The 12,456-nt window shown below is 41.9% G+C and overlaps 1 long non-coding RNA gene across 1 annotated transcript in view; it reads right to left on the bottom strand.

The window, feature by feature from the left end:
- Window positions 1–3,032: 3,032 nt before the first annotated feature.
- The window catches only part of LOC149246959 (uncharacterized), a 44,718-nt gene continuing 35,294 nt past the window's right edge, over window positions 3,033–12,456 (bottom strand). The window contains exon 2 of the long non-coding RNA XR_016265603.1: window positions 3,033–3,739. This is a non-coding gene — a long non-coding RNA (uncharacterized LOC149246959). The remainder of the gene's footprint in view (window positions 3,740–12,456) is intronic.

The raw sequence follows: 12,456 nt of genomic DNA, 5'->3' as shown, positions 1-12,456 counted from the left end.
AGGTAGATCACTATACACACATCCAACAACTAGACTACGAGCAACTGCCCTTCAAATGCAAGGTATGTCACGAATATGGGCACTTCGCAAATAGATGTAGCAAGTCAAAATTAAATGAGCCTAATGGTAATGAAGAAATCTCTTAAGGTCCTTGGGAACAAGTTAAAAAGAAAAAATCCACTCCCTCACAAGGACCAAGCTCCAAGCCCCTCCCGGAAATCCCCTTCCCTCCTCCTCCCCCTTCCTGTTCAGCTCCCCCCTTCCCCTCTTCCTCTAACCCCTTTGAATCCTTATCAGTGGAAGATCCCATATCCCCTCCCCCCGAGACACTGCCCTAGCAGTGATCTCCTCCCCATCGAAACCTCCACCCTCACCCCCCCAACCATCGAGCGAATACTCACTCGAAACAAATCAAAAGAAGCAGGACTCTCCTCTGACCCTCCGAGAAAGGCAGGCAGGAAGTCAAACAAAGAGATCAGAGATGAAACAACAGCGAAAGACACGGCCACCGTTACCCAGCAACCCATGGATACATATCTTGATAGACAAAAAGGAAGTGGAGAAAAACTAAAGGAGAAGAGCGGGCACCAATTAAAAATTGGAAAATGATGATAGTGGTCTCTTGGAATTGCAGGGGGTTGGGCTCCTCCTTAAAAACAAATGTAGTCCGGGATATAATTAAACAGGAGCAACCAGACCTTCTCCTCATCCAGGAGACCAAAATTTTTGAGAACGATTTCCAAAAGCAAACCACAAAACACAAAAACTACTCTGGTACATCAATAGGAGCAGCAGGCGCATCAGTTGGTATAGGAACTCTATGGAATAAGAACAAATGCGACCCCATCAATATAAACTCTTGCAATTGGTGGGTAAGATCAAATCTCATAAACAAAACCACAAAAGAAATCTACACTATATACAACATCTACGCTCCGAACCACTATAGGGATAAAGCTTTCTGCTGGGATTCTTTAACCACAGACTTGCAGTCCTTTAAAGACAGGAATATTTTCTTGGGAGGAGATCTGAATCTAATAAGAAATGCCGAGGAAAAACTAGGTGGGAACTTCCACGCAGACCCCTCAAGAGATTCGTTGGAATCAATAATCCAAAATCACAATCTGATAGACGTTCCTCCTTACAACGGGAAATTTACGTGGAGTAACAAAAGAATCGGCATCCATAACATCAAGGAGAGATTAGACAGAATCCTTGTTCAGGAAAGAATTGTTGCAGGCTTTTCCTCTATCAAATCCAATATCATTCAAGCCTCGGCCTCAGACCATAAACCAGTGGCCATAATGCTAGACAAGGGAAGAAATCTGGGGCCCCTCCCCTTCAAATACAACAAAATCTGGGACGCCAAAGAAGACTTCAGCAACCTCATCCAAGCCCAGTGGGCTAAGGAAGTTATAGGCTCGCCTCATTATATCTGGGAAACCAAGCTAAAGTCTCTAAGAACAACTATAAAGCAGTGGGCAAGAGAAAACGCAGCTAAGGAAAACAAAAAAAAAAGTAGACCTTCACAAGCAGGTGGAACAGTGGAGCCAGGCAAAAGAGAATACTCAATACACAAAGGAGGACCAAACACAAGAAAACGAAATGTACAGGGAACTGTATAGACAAAACAGGGTAGAGGAGGAAGAACAGCGACAGAAATCGAGGTGTTTATGGCTAAAGGCCGGAGACAAAAACACTTCCTTTTTCCACAACAACGTCAAGATCAGACGCGTCGGCAACCAAATCGACAACATCGTGGCAGAAGGGAAAGAGATCAACGAGCAAGAAGCAATAAAAGAGGCAGCACTCATGCATTTCCAATCCTTATTAACAGCAGGCCCCCAGTCTCCGGATAGCACGGAATTCCTCAGACCAATTGAGAGCAAAATCTCAGTCATGCAAAACAGCGAATTGGACAAGGATGTTTCAGAAGAGGAAATCAGAATGGCAGCCTTTAGCATGCAACGGGACAAGGCCCCGGGCCCAGATTGTTTCGCTGTCGCCTTCTTCAGAAATCACTGGGACACTATAAAAAAAAGACTTTGTAAGGATGGTAAAAAATGTTTTCAAAAACTGCAAGATGGGGGAAAACACCAAATCCTCACACCTCGCCCTCATTCCCAAAGATATCAATCCCCTCTCCTTCGATCGGTCCAGGCCCATCTCCCTTTGTAATGTCTCTTACAAGATTGTCACCAAAATTCTAGCCAACAGGCTTAAAAAGCTCCTCCACACCCTCATTTCCGAGAATCAAGGGGGATTTGTACCTCAGAATTGCAGACCTCTAAATGGTTAAGATGAATATATACTAGTTTAATTTAGATCCTCTTCATCCTGTTCACATTATAAATAGAATGTTTATGTTTTTCCATCGTAGTTTATGCCTGTGACACATCTTTTCGACTACTGGACGTAAATGACCTGCCCTCTTCGTTTGCAAGCAATTCCATAATGTTAACGTTTTAAATCAAAAAATCTTAGATTTAGGATCTGACAAGCAACAAAAGCAATTTTGAACAGGGTAAATCATGGCTTTCAAAGCAGTTAGCGGGGTTCTAATATAACCTTTCCATTTTTATCTATTCATTAATATTGTAATAATAAAAAGAAAATCCATAATAACTCTTTAATTTGTCTTAAAAAAATAATCTGGAAATCCAATTTTAATGTTATAAGAGGATCCATCTTTAACAATGATCTATTAAGTATAAATAAAGATTTAAAAAAAAATGGGACATCCACATTTCCATTTTTTAAATTACATTTTAGATATAGGAAAAGAAAATAGAATTTTTATTTTATTAAACATATCAGGACGTTAGTAAGATCCTTGTAACAGGGTTTTGATGTGACATTTCGGTGAAAATAGACATTAATAGAGAATAATAAACGACATTCCATGAAGACTACTCAGTATCTCGTAATCAAGTGCAAATGATACAATGTGAAACAAATACCTACATTAAAAGGCTAGTTCTAATGTTATCTAACATAAATAACTAGATCAAGTTCATTTCGACTCTGTCAAATCTCGCATTTGAACAAATCCCGAAAATATACCGACAAAGATCTGAAAATAGCTTACCAAGATGGTGCTTCGTTCTTTCCACGAGACTCCGCCGGTACTTGGCCAAAACACTGGCCATGTAGCCATCTCTTTCACCTGTAATCTCATCGTCGACGTCCGGCTCGGTGATCGCAAGGCAGCTCGTATGAATATTCCTGTCGAGCACAATTTCTTTCTTTTCTCCATTTCTAGAACCTTGGCCATTATCAGAACGGCTACTAACGCTGCCATTTTCGTCCGCATCGGTCCCGGTCAAGGGAGCGCATATCTCAACCGGATCAAATTCCTCGGGGAGAGGCTCGACCCAGTCACCTGCCAAAGACTTAGGGTTAGCATTCGTGCTTGGGTTCGCAACTTGTAACGTGCAAACCATCGCTCTTTTGTTATCTGTCACTTCGGGAATATGCCAACAATGTGCCGAGATCGATTCCCGCTAAACCCCGAGAGGCCAAGAATATGCCTTACACGCTGTTTCTCTACGCAGCGAATATGCTTCCCTTGTTTTCGCGTTCGCCAGCCACGGCATTTAACAAAAATATCTCAGGAAACCGGCATGACCCCATCCGATTTACTGGCTCTTAAGAGTATCAAAGGGGCGTTGGACGGTCGCCGACTCGCCAGTGTTTTGTCGCTGCCTGGACCGGTAGGGAGATTGTAGGCCGTCGGTACCTCGACATCGACGGCGTCCGTGTGTCCTCGGTTTTAAAAGAGAGCCGTGTAGCTGAGTATCTGACATCCATGGTCCAAGGAAGACAAAACACGTATACAGATGCCAGGCCGTCCTGTCTGACACCTTGCACGTGATAGAAAAATATTTTAGTTTACGATGTCGGTTCCACGATTGATATTGTCATTTACCTTGGGTAAATGAAGTGGTAGAGGCTGACGTGGCAGAGTATTCATCACACTTGGTGTTTTACGTTGAGATAACATCGTCAGAAGGCACTGTAACATCGTACCCACACGGACTTTGTGTAGCATGTTGAAACAAGCCGACTTGAGGGAGGTGGGACGACTAGTGGAGTTGTGTCTGAACTCACTGGTGTGCAGTGATATTTTATGCGGTTGTTTCGTTTTATTTTGGGTATTTTGTTTGTAATAGAGTGAGTAATTGGATGAAATCACTCATCAATCCGGGCGAACAATCTTGAGCCCATCGATTTTGGAATGACTGCGCGAGCTCTGAAGAAGGCGATCTGAAGACTCCCGCACCCTCTGTCTGGCCCTGCCCCAAGCCCCTGCCTGGCAGGCCCGCTGCCATCTACGCCCCTCAGGCCTCCTGCTCACCCCAGCACTGGGACTCTCCCTTTCTGCCTCCTTTACTCTTAAGCGCCTGCACTCTGGCTCCCCCTCGCCTTAATGGCTGGGTCTGACTCCCCCCCCCCCCAACCAAATTTGGAAGATCATGAAAAACTGTTCGCATCTCTCATCCCAGAGAATGCATCAACAAGAATCCGTCCATCTGCGACAAAGTTCGTCAAAAAACTGGATGAAATCCCTGAAGTTTCTCTTCCTCCCACCCTTCCGAGGAAGGCAGCAATCACCTTAGCTGAAAGAGGCCTTGTCGGTCAGTTCACTGGCCTTTGGCCTTCACCCAGATCAGTCCAAAAATGGGTAGAATGCAACTGGAGCGCGATGACACAAGAAAAAATAGCTATCAGGTTCTGCGGAAGGGGCTTCTACACCTTTCTATTTGAATCAAAAGAGGACAGGAACCTTATCTTCAGAAACGGCCCTTATTTCATGGATTCAAGAGGCCTTTATCTGAACAGATGGACTCCAGACTTCGATCCGGAAATGGACATCCCAAACACAGTCCTGGTTTGGGTCCGCCTGCCTCATCTGCCGCTTCACTGCTGGGGAGACGAATCTGTAAAGGCTATTGGGAATGCAGTTGGCAAATACATCAACAGATCTGAGCCAAAGGAGAACATGCATGCGTGTGCAAGGATATGCGTCGAAGTCGACCTCGGGAAAGGCCTACCGGAAGCCACCAAGATCAAGGTAGATCACTATACACACATCCAACAACTAGACTACGAGCAGCTGCCCTTCAAATGCAAGGTATGTCACGAATATGGGCACTTCGCAAATAGATGTAGCAAGTCAAAATTAAATGAGCCTAATGGTAATGAAGAAATCTCTGAAGGTCCTTGGGAACAAGTTAAAAAGAAAAAATCCACTCCCTCACAAGGACCAAGCTCCAAGCCCCTCCCGGAAATCCCCTTCCCTCCTCCTCCCCCTTCCTGTTCAACTCCCCCCTTCCCCTCTTCCTCTAACCCCTTTGAATCCTTATCAGTGGAAGATCCCATATCCCCTCCCCCCGAGACACTGCCCTAGCAGTGATCTCCTCCCCATCGAAACGTCCACCCTCACGCCCCCAACCATCGAGCGAATACTCACTCGAAACAAATCAAAAGAAGCAGGCCTCTCCTCTGACCCTCCGAGAAAGGCAGGCGGGAAGTCAAACAAAGAGATCAGAGATGAAACAACAGCGAAAGACACGGCCACCGTACCCAGCAACCCATGGATACATATCTTGATAGACAAAAAGGAAGTGGAGAAAAACTAAAGGAGAAGAGCGGGCACCAATTAAAAATTGGAAAATGATGATAGTGGTCTCTTGGAATTGCAGGGGGTTGGGCTCCTCCTTAAAAACAAATGCAGTCCGGGATATAATTAAACAGGAGCAACCAGACCTTCTCCTCATCCAGGAGACCAAAATTTCTGAGAACGATTTCCAAAAGCAAACCACAAAACACAAAAACTACTCTGGTACATCAATAGGAGCAGCAGGGGCATCAGTTGGTATAGGAACTCTATGGAATAAGAACAAATGCGACCCCATCAATATAAACTCTTGCAATTGGTGGGTAAGATCAAATCTCATAAACAAAACCACAAAAGAAATCTACACTATATACAACATCTACGCTCCGAACCACTATAGGGATAAAGCTTTCTGTTCGGATTCTTTAACCACAGACTTACAGTCCTTTCAAGACAGGAATATTTTCTTGGGAGGAGATCTGAATCTAATAAGAAATGCCGAGGAAAAACTAGGTGGGAACTTCCACGCAGACCCCTCAAGAGATTCGTTGGAATCAATAATCCAAAATCACAATCTGATAGACGTTCCTCCTTACAACGGGAAATTTACGTGGAGTAACAAAAGAATCGGCATCCATAACATCAAGGAGAGATTAGACAGAATCCTTGTTCAGGAAAGAATTGTTGCAAGCTTTTCCTCTATCAAATCCAATATCATTCAAGCCTCGGCCTCAGACCATAAACCAGTGGCCATAATGCTGGACAAGGGAAGAAATCTGGGGCCCCTCCCCTTCAAATACAACAAAATATGGGACGCCAAAGAAGACTTCAGCAACCTCATCCAAGCCCAGTGGGCTAAGGAAGTTATAGGCTCGCCTCATTATATCTGGGAAACCAAGCTAAAGTCTCTAAGAACAACTATAAAGCAGTGGGCAAGAGAAAACGCAGCTAAGGAAAACAAAAAAAAAAGTAGACCTTCACAAGCAGGTGGAACAGTGGAGCCAGGCAAAAGAGAATACTCAATACACAAAGGAGGACCAAACACAAGAAAACGAAATGTACAGGGAACTGTATAGACAAAACAGGGTAGAGGAGGAAGAACAGCGGCAGAAATCGAGGTGTTTATGGCTAAAGGCCAGAGACAAAAACACTTCCTTTTTCCACAACAACGTCAAGCTCAGACGCGCCGGCAACCAAATCGACAACATCGTGGCAGAAGGGAAAGAGATCAACGAGCAAGAAGCAATAAAAGAGGCAGCACTACAGATTTGTAATTGCAGAATTCAATCTATAGTTAGATGAATGAACCTTGTAAGAGGATCAACTATTATTGATTTCCAAAGTTTCTTATCTCATTCATTGCTTTGACTAGTTGCGATTTAGAAATTGTTTTGAATTGTTATGAATTAGGATTGGAAAGGATTCTATAGAGTAAAGTTCTTGTAAAGGAATGGTAGAATATTCAACAAGTAATTAATATTTTGTTTTGTTAAATAGGCAATCAGATTTTTTTTCATCTAAATCAATGCTTTAAGTGTTTGAAAGAGACAAGGGGACACACCTCTTGTAAGAGAGCATTGTTAATTTCACTTCACTAGGCTATCATTAGAACACTAGATCTTTCTAGATCTATATACATTAGAGATGTGCCTCTAGGTGTACCTACTTGGGTTGACAAAAAGGAATTAATGCTTAACTTACCTTAGCAAATAAAGCCCAACATTTTGACGCCATTGCCGGGGAGGTGCAAACTAGGAAGATTTAGAAAATTCTCTAAAAATCTTAAATAAACAAAACAACAAAAACACAGATTTAGTTTTAATTATTTAAGCCATGATTCTTTATGTCTAGATCTATGGATGAAAAAGGAAGATTCATAAAATCCCTCCACTAAACAACTAACCCTCCATTTGTAATATCCCTCCCCTTAATAATAAATAATAAATAATAATATAATAATAAATAATAATATAATAATAAATAATAAATAATACAAAATAAATAATAATAATAAATAATAAATGATATTTAAAAATACAAGAAAATAAATAAAAATAATAAAAATACAAATAGTAATAACTATACTAAAGCTTTAAATAAGAATAAAAAGAAATAAAACAAAGAAAACAATAAAAAAAATTAGTAAAGCTATGAAAAAGAAGAAAATAAAACAAGAAAACTAAAAATCAAAAGAAAAGTAAAGAAATAAAACAAGAAAGCTAAAAATCAAAGTCACATGTAGACACATGGAGTGTGTGCATGTGGTTCCCATCCAATGTTTGTTCTATTTAATAGATGGTGAGGAAGATGAGAGGCATTCCTGCATTCCATCATTCCGAGATTCTATCTTTCATTCTCTTGGGAGAATGGTGTTCTAAGACTTAGGAGTCACTGGCAGTAGTACGTTGATTGAGGGCTCGGGGGTGGCCAGTTGTAGCAGAGTCCTTGCACAATTGAGCCTACGGTTGGGTGGAGAGTCGTCCCCAAAACCTTGTTGCGATAAGCCTACTTCTACCGCCGGTAAGCACAGGTAAACACTATTCATAGTTTGAATTTAGTTAATTAATTACATGTTTATTTGGCTAGGTAAGTGCCACTTTGATTTAAATCTAATGTTAATTAGAAAGCTAATTAGATATTTATTTGGGGCTGTTACATATGATATCAGAGCAAGGCTCAACCCTTACGGCCTATGGGCATCTAAAAAAAATAAAAATAAAAATTTTCAGAATATTTAACTTGACTTGTTTTTGAAGTCACCGGATACTTATTTTCCTACAAGAATTTATTTTGTCGGAATATTTAACTTGACTTGTTTTTGAAGTTACAGGATGCTTATTTTCCTACAAGTTAATTTCTACAGTAACTAAACTTTAGAATTGGGGTTTCTAGATTTCTGCAATTTTGATTTGTTTTCATTAAATCGTTAGTCATTTTTAACAATTGTTTAAATATATGTTGTTTTAATATCAACGTATCTGTTTTTAATTTTATTAAATTCTTTGTACATTCCACAAGAAACACAATCCATCAGGTTGCATAAGATAAATTGGTCTATTCTGACTTAATAGAGAATAATTTTAGAGAATTGTTACACAAATCCAAACGCTTTCATCAATTCCAAAACGTACCCGCAATTCAATAATTGTTTGAATTAAATTACTAACCATTTTAAAGATTTTGTACAAAAAGCCTTAGCTAGAAGAGTTCTTGGTTTAAAATTATAATTAATAAAAATTTCATGAACTCTGGGCTCAAAGCAATTCTATGTTGACATTTCTGAGAGATAAAATACGGCCTTGCCTTCAAGAATTTTGAGGCTAAAATTCATTAGAGAAAAAAACAATTCTTACAGATCTTGGGAATAAAGCCTTAGGTCGAAAAGTTCTAGGTAGAAAATTGTTGCGATTCAAGCGCTGGAGAAGGAAAATAATAGTACGAGAGATCACGCTTAAGCTCTTGCTTGTAGCCGAGCTGCTGTAGGCGTACATGTCCAGAATCAACATCGTCCTCAAGCCCAGCCCCTTTGGTACCATTGTGAAAATCCATGGGAAGAGAGAAAGATGAGCAGCTTCTTGCCGGAGTTAGACTGTTGAGAATCAATCAAAATTTAAGAGCAGCAGTAAGATTTGGATCAGGCCGGTTGCTTAGTATGAATGGAAAATGCCGCGACAACGGGCTTTACTTCATATTATAATTTTATGCAAATCAAATTGTTGACCTGTAGAAATATAAAAGAATTGACAACTTCTACCTACAGCTGCAGACCCTTGAGGTATGGTATGACGATGTAGCATGTAGATTGTTTCCATGTACCTTGGTCGGTCGTGCAGCTGCATGGTATCACAGTCTTCCACCAAACTCTATACAGAACTGGGGTGCTTTCAAACGCATGTTCCTTGAAAAGTTTGTTGATGACAAGACCCCAGCCATGCTACTCCAAGAATTGGGAAGCATGAAGATGGAGGGAAAAGAAAAATTAATAGACTTCAATCAGAGGTTTACACACATATTGAACAAGTTTGCAACAAACACTAAACCTCATGAATCCATCACAGTTGATTATTACATGTCTGCACTGCCGACCAGCATCACGTAGTTCATCAAGCGAGTTGTGAAACCAACATTCTTGGAAAATTGTGAAGAAGCTATTGTTGTAGAAAAAGACCTACGCACAATTAGAGTCATCAAGGATGATGAATCAGCAAAGGACTCCAAATATGCGAGCAGGAAGTCCCAAGCGATGGCAAGCATGTTAGAAAATTATATATTACAGAGCAATGGAACACATAAAATATTGCAGAAATATAAACACAGAAAATGCATAAAACAAGAGAGACACAGATATACGTGGTTCACCCAGTTTGGGCTACGTCCACGAAGAAACAGTCAGTCCTTCTTTTTATATTATCCAGCAAACTGAAGAGATACAACCTACAGCAGATCCGTTGTAACTCCCTCTTCACTCTCAATCTCCTCTCTCTTCCTCACTCAGAATATAGATCTACATAGACACAATAAAATTCCCTCATATATAGCGAGGGGTTGCCTTCTAGGGAAAAAAACCCTAAGTTAAACATAACTTCTACCGTCAAATCTCCACCTAATGAATGGCCCAGGTTGACTACGAAAGTACAACATTTTACAAGGAAATTTTACATCTATTCTTAGCTTTGGGAGCGATGCCCCCGATCCCCCCGCCAGGGGGGGGCTCCCAGAAGGTCGCAGTCGCCCCCCCTGGACGCCCCCTGCAGCAAATATTTTACGGGCAGTGTTGCCGCCCCATTTCAAACTGGGGTCCAATGCAGCGATACATTTGAATACAAAAGATAATCAGGCTCCACACCCAACAAAGCAAGGGTAGAAACAAGGAAGCAACTGATATTGAAACCCTCACTTGCCTTGTCAAGAACTTGACTACGAAAGTGTACGAGCTCAAACAACAGAAACCGGACACATTTGCAAGCAGCCATCCGCCCAGGCAGAGACAGGAAAGCATCTCATCAGGAAGAAACTGGTCTTCTCCGAAAACTACACAGAGCTCTGTCTTCCAAGTCGAACAATGTGCAGATCCTAAGTTCTGTTCATTCCACAAGAACATCACCCCGATAACTCTTGTTCGGACTGGAAGCGAGTCGTGAACTTTTTATGCAGCCATACTTTTCATGCGGAAAACAGTATGCAGGAGCAGCCGGAAGACAATGATAATGACGAAGAGGTTGCACCTGATGAACCATCAAGTTCTGGGCATGTGGTGAACGCATATCAATGCTCGCAAGCAATGTCGAAGATGAACACCGAGAAGCAGCCCCAAAAGAAAAATGACTATTACAATCTCAAGAGTAGAGCGGCTCACCTTACACTTGGGGAAGCACAAGAAAATATGAAACTACTGATGAGGAAGGTCGATCCACGGGCCATCCCAAAGCAGAAAACACAAAACAAGTCTGGGAAGACAGTGGCGGACAAGAGTACATCCATGAGCAGCAAGCTGCAGAACACTCCGTTGGACAACACAAACATTTTTTTCTACCTCAGACACCTCAATGAGTCTACAACCTCTGGAATACAACATTGTAGATGACATGAATAAAACTCGAGCGAACATAAGTTTGTTCAAGTTAGCTAAGATCCAGAGTCAGCGAGACATCCTGCTGCGTGCATTGGGACATACAGCAACAGACAGCGCAGCCTCTACCAGCAAGGGAGCAAGCACACCTCCCTGATCACTTTCTGATGTGTTCAACATGCTTCGGATGGAAGAAGCAAACTTGGGTTGCCCTCCATTCATGCTATCATTTGAAATCTTCAACTACAATGTTCACAACTAGTTGTTTGATTCCGACGCGACAGCGAATGTCATGCCACTCTCCATTGCGAAAAATATCAATGCACAATGGAGTGAGACATCTGCGCGGATCATCCAGCGTGATCGAACATAGGTGTCATCCATTGGTGAACTACGAGACGTGATCATCCGACTATCTCATGACGATTGAGTCCACCAATGCATCAACATAGTTTTTGTGGACATACCGGAAGCATACGGTCTACTACTCAGCAGAGACTGGTCCAACAAGCTAGACGGATATTTTGCTACAGATTGGTCTCACATGTGGCTTCCGTACAAGGGAAAATGCAACCAAATCTAGGTATTGCCCGAGAGGTATATGAAGCACAATGTCACTCCCCTTAATGGTGAGAATGAACCGTTTGCCTTTGCAGAACTCATGTTTGGCAAATGCCTCCTTGAAATAGCATTGGGGTGTTATCCTGCACGGCCAACTCCAACCCCACTAGACACGCAGTTGGGACTCCTTCCTTGCCCAACTTGATGGTAATGAAACTTGTACATTACATTGTACCAGTAGTAGCAGTAGCAGTAGCAACGGTAGTAGCAGCAGTACTAGCACATCAAGCGGTCCGTGTACAAACAAGTTGTGGACCATGTACTTTGATGGATCAAAGACACAAGACGGCTTAGGAGTCGGGTGTGTCTTGATCGAACCTTACAATAGGAAGCATCTAGTCTCAAGTTTCTTGAAGTTCGAGTGCACAAACAAAGTTGTTGAGTACGAAGCACTTGTGTTGGGATTACAAAGGGTCATCCGCCTCAAAGTGGTCGCACTCATAGTGGTACTACACCCCGTGAATAGTGTTGATGCTTTCAAGGACACAACAGTTGATGAAGATGAGAACGAGTAACCCCTGAACACTGCAGTTGATGGCAAGAAAGGAAACCCCATCCCCAAGGGTGTGGTTTCTCTCAACAAGCTCTATGATTTGCAGAAGTTCTGTCAAGGTCCAAGAAATAGCAAAACCCATAGGTCCACCAC

The sequence above is a fragment of the Pinus tabuliformis genome, chromosome 7 (assembly GCF_031772625.1).
Source record: "Pinus tabuliformis cultivar Carrire ecotype Pingquan chromosome 7, CPIR1, whole genome shotgun sequence".
NCBI classification, from domain to species: Eukaryota; Viridiplantae; Streptophyta; class Pinopsida; order Pinales; family Pinaceae; genus Pinus; species Pinus tabuliformis.
The sequence above is the reverse complement of the archived record's forward strand: the minus strand, read 5'-3'. Positions and strand labels throughout refer to the sequence as shown.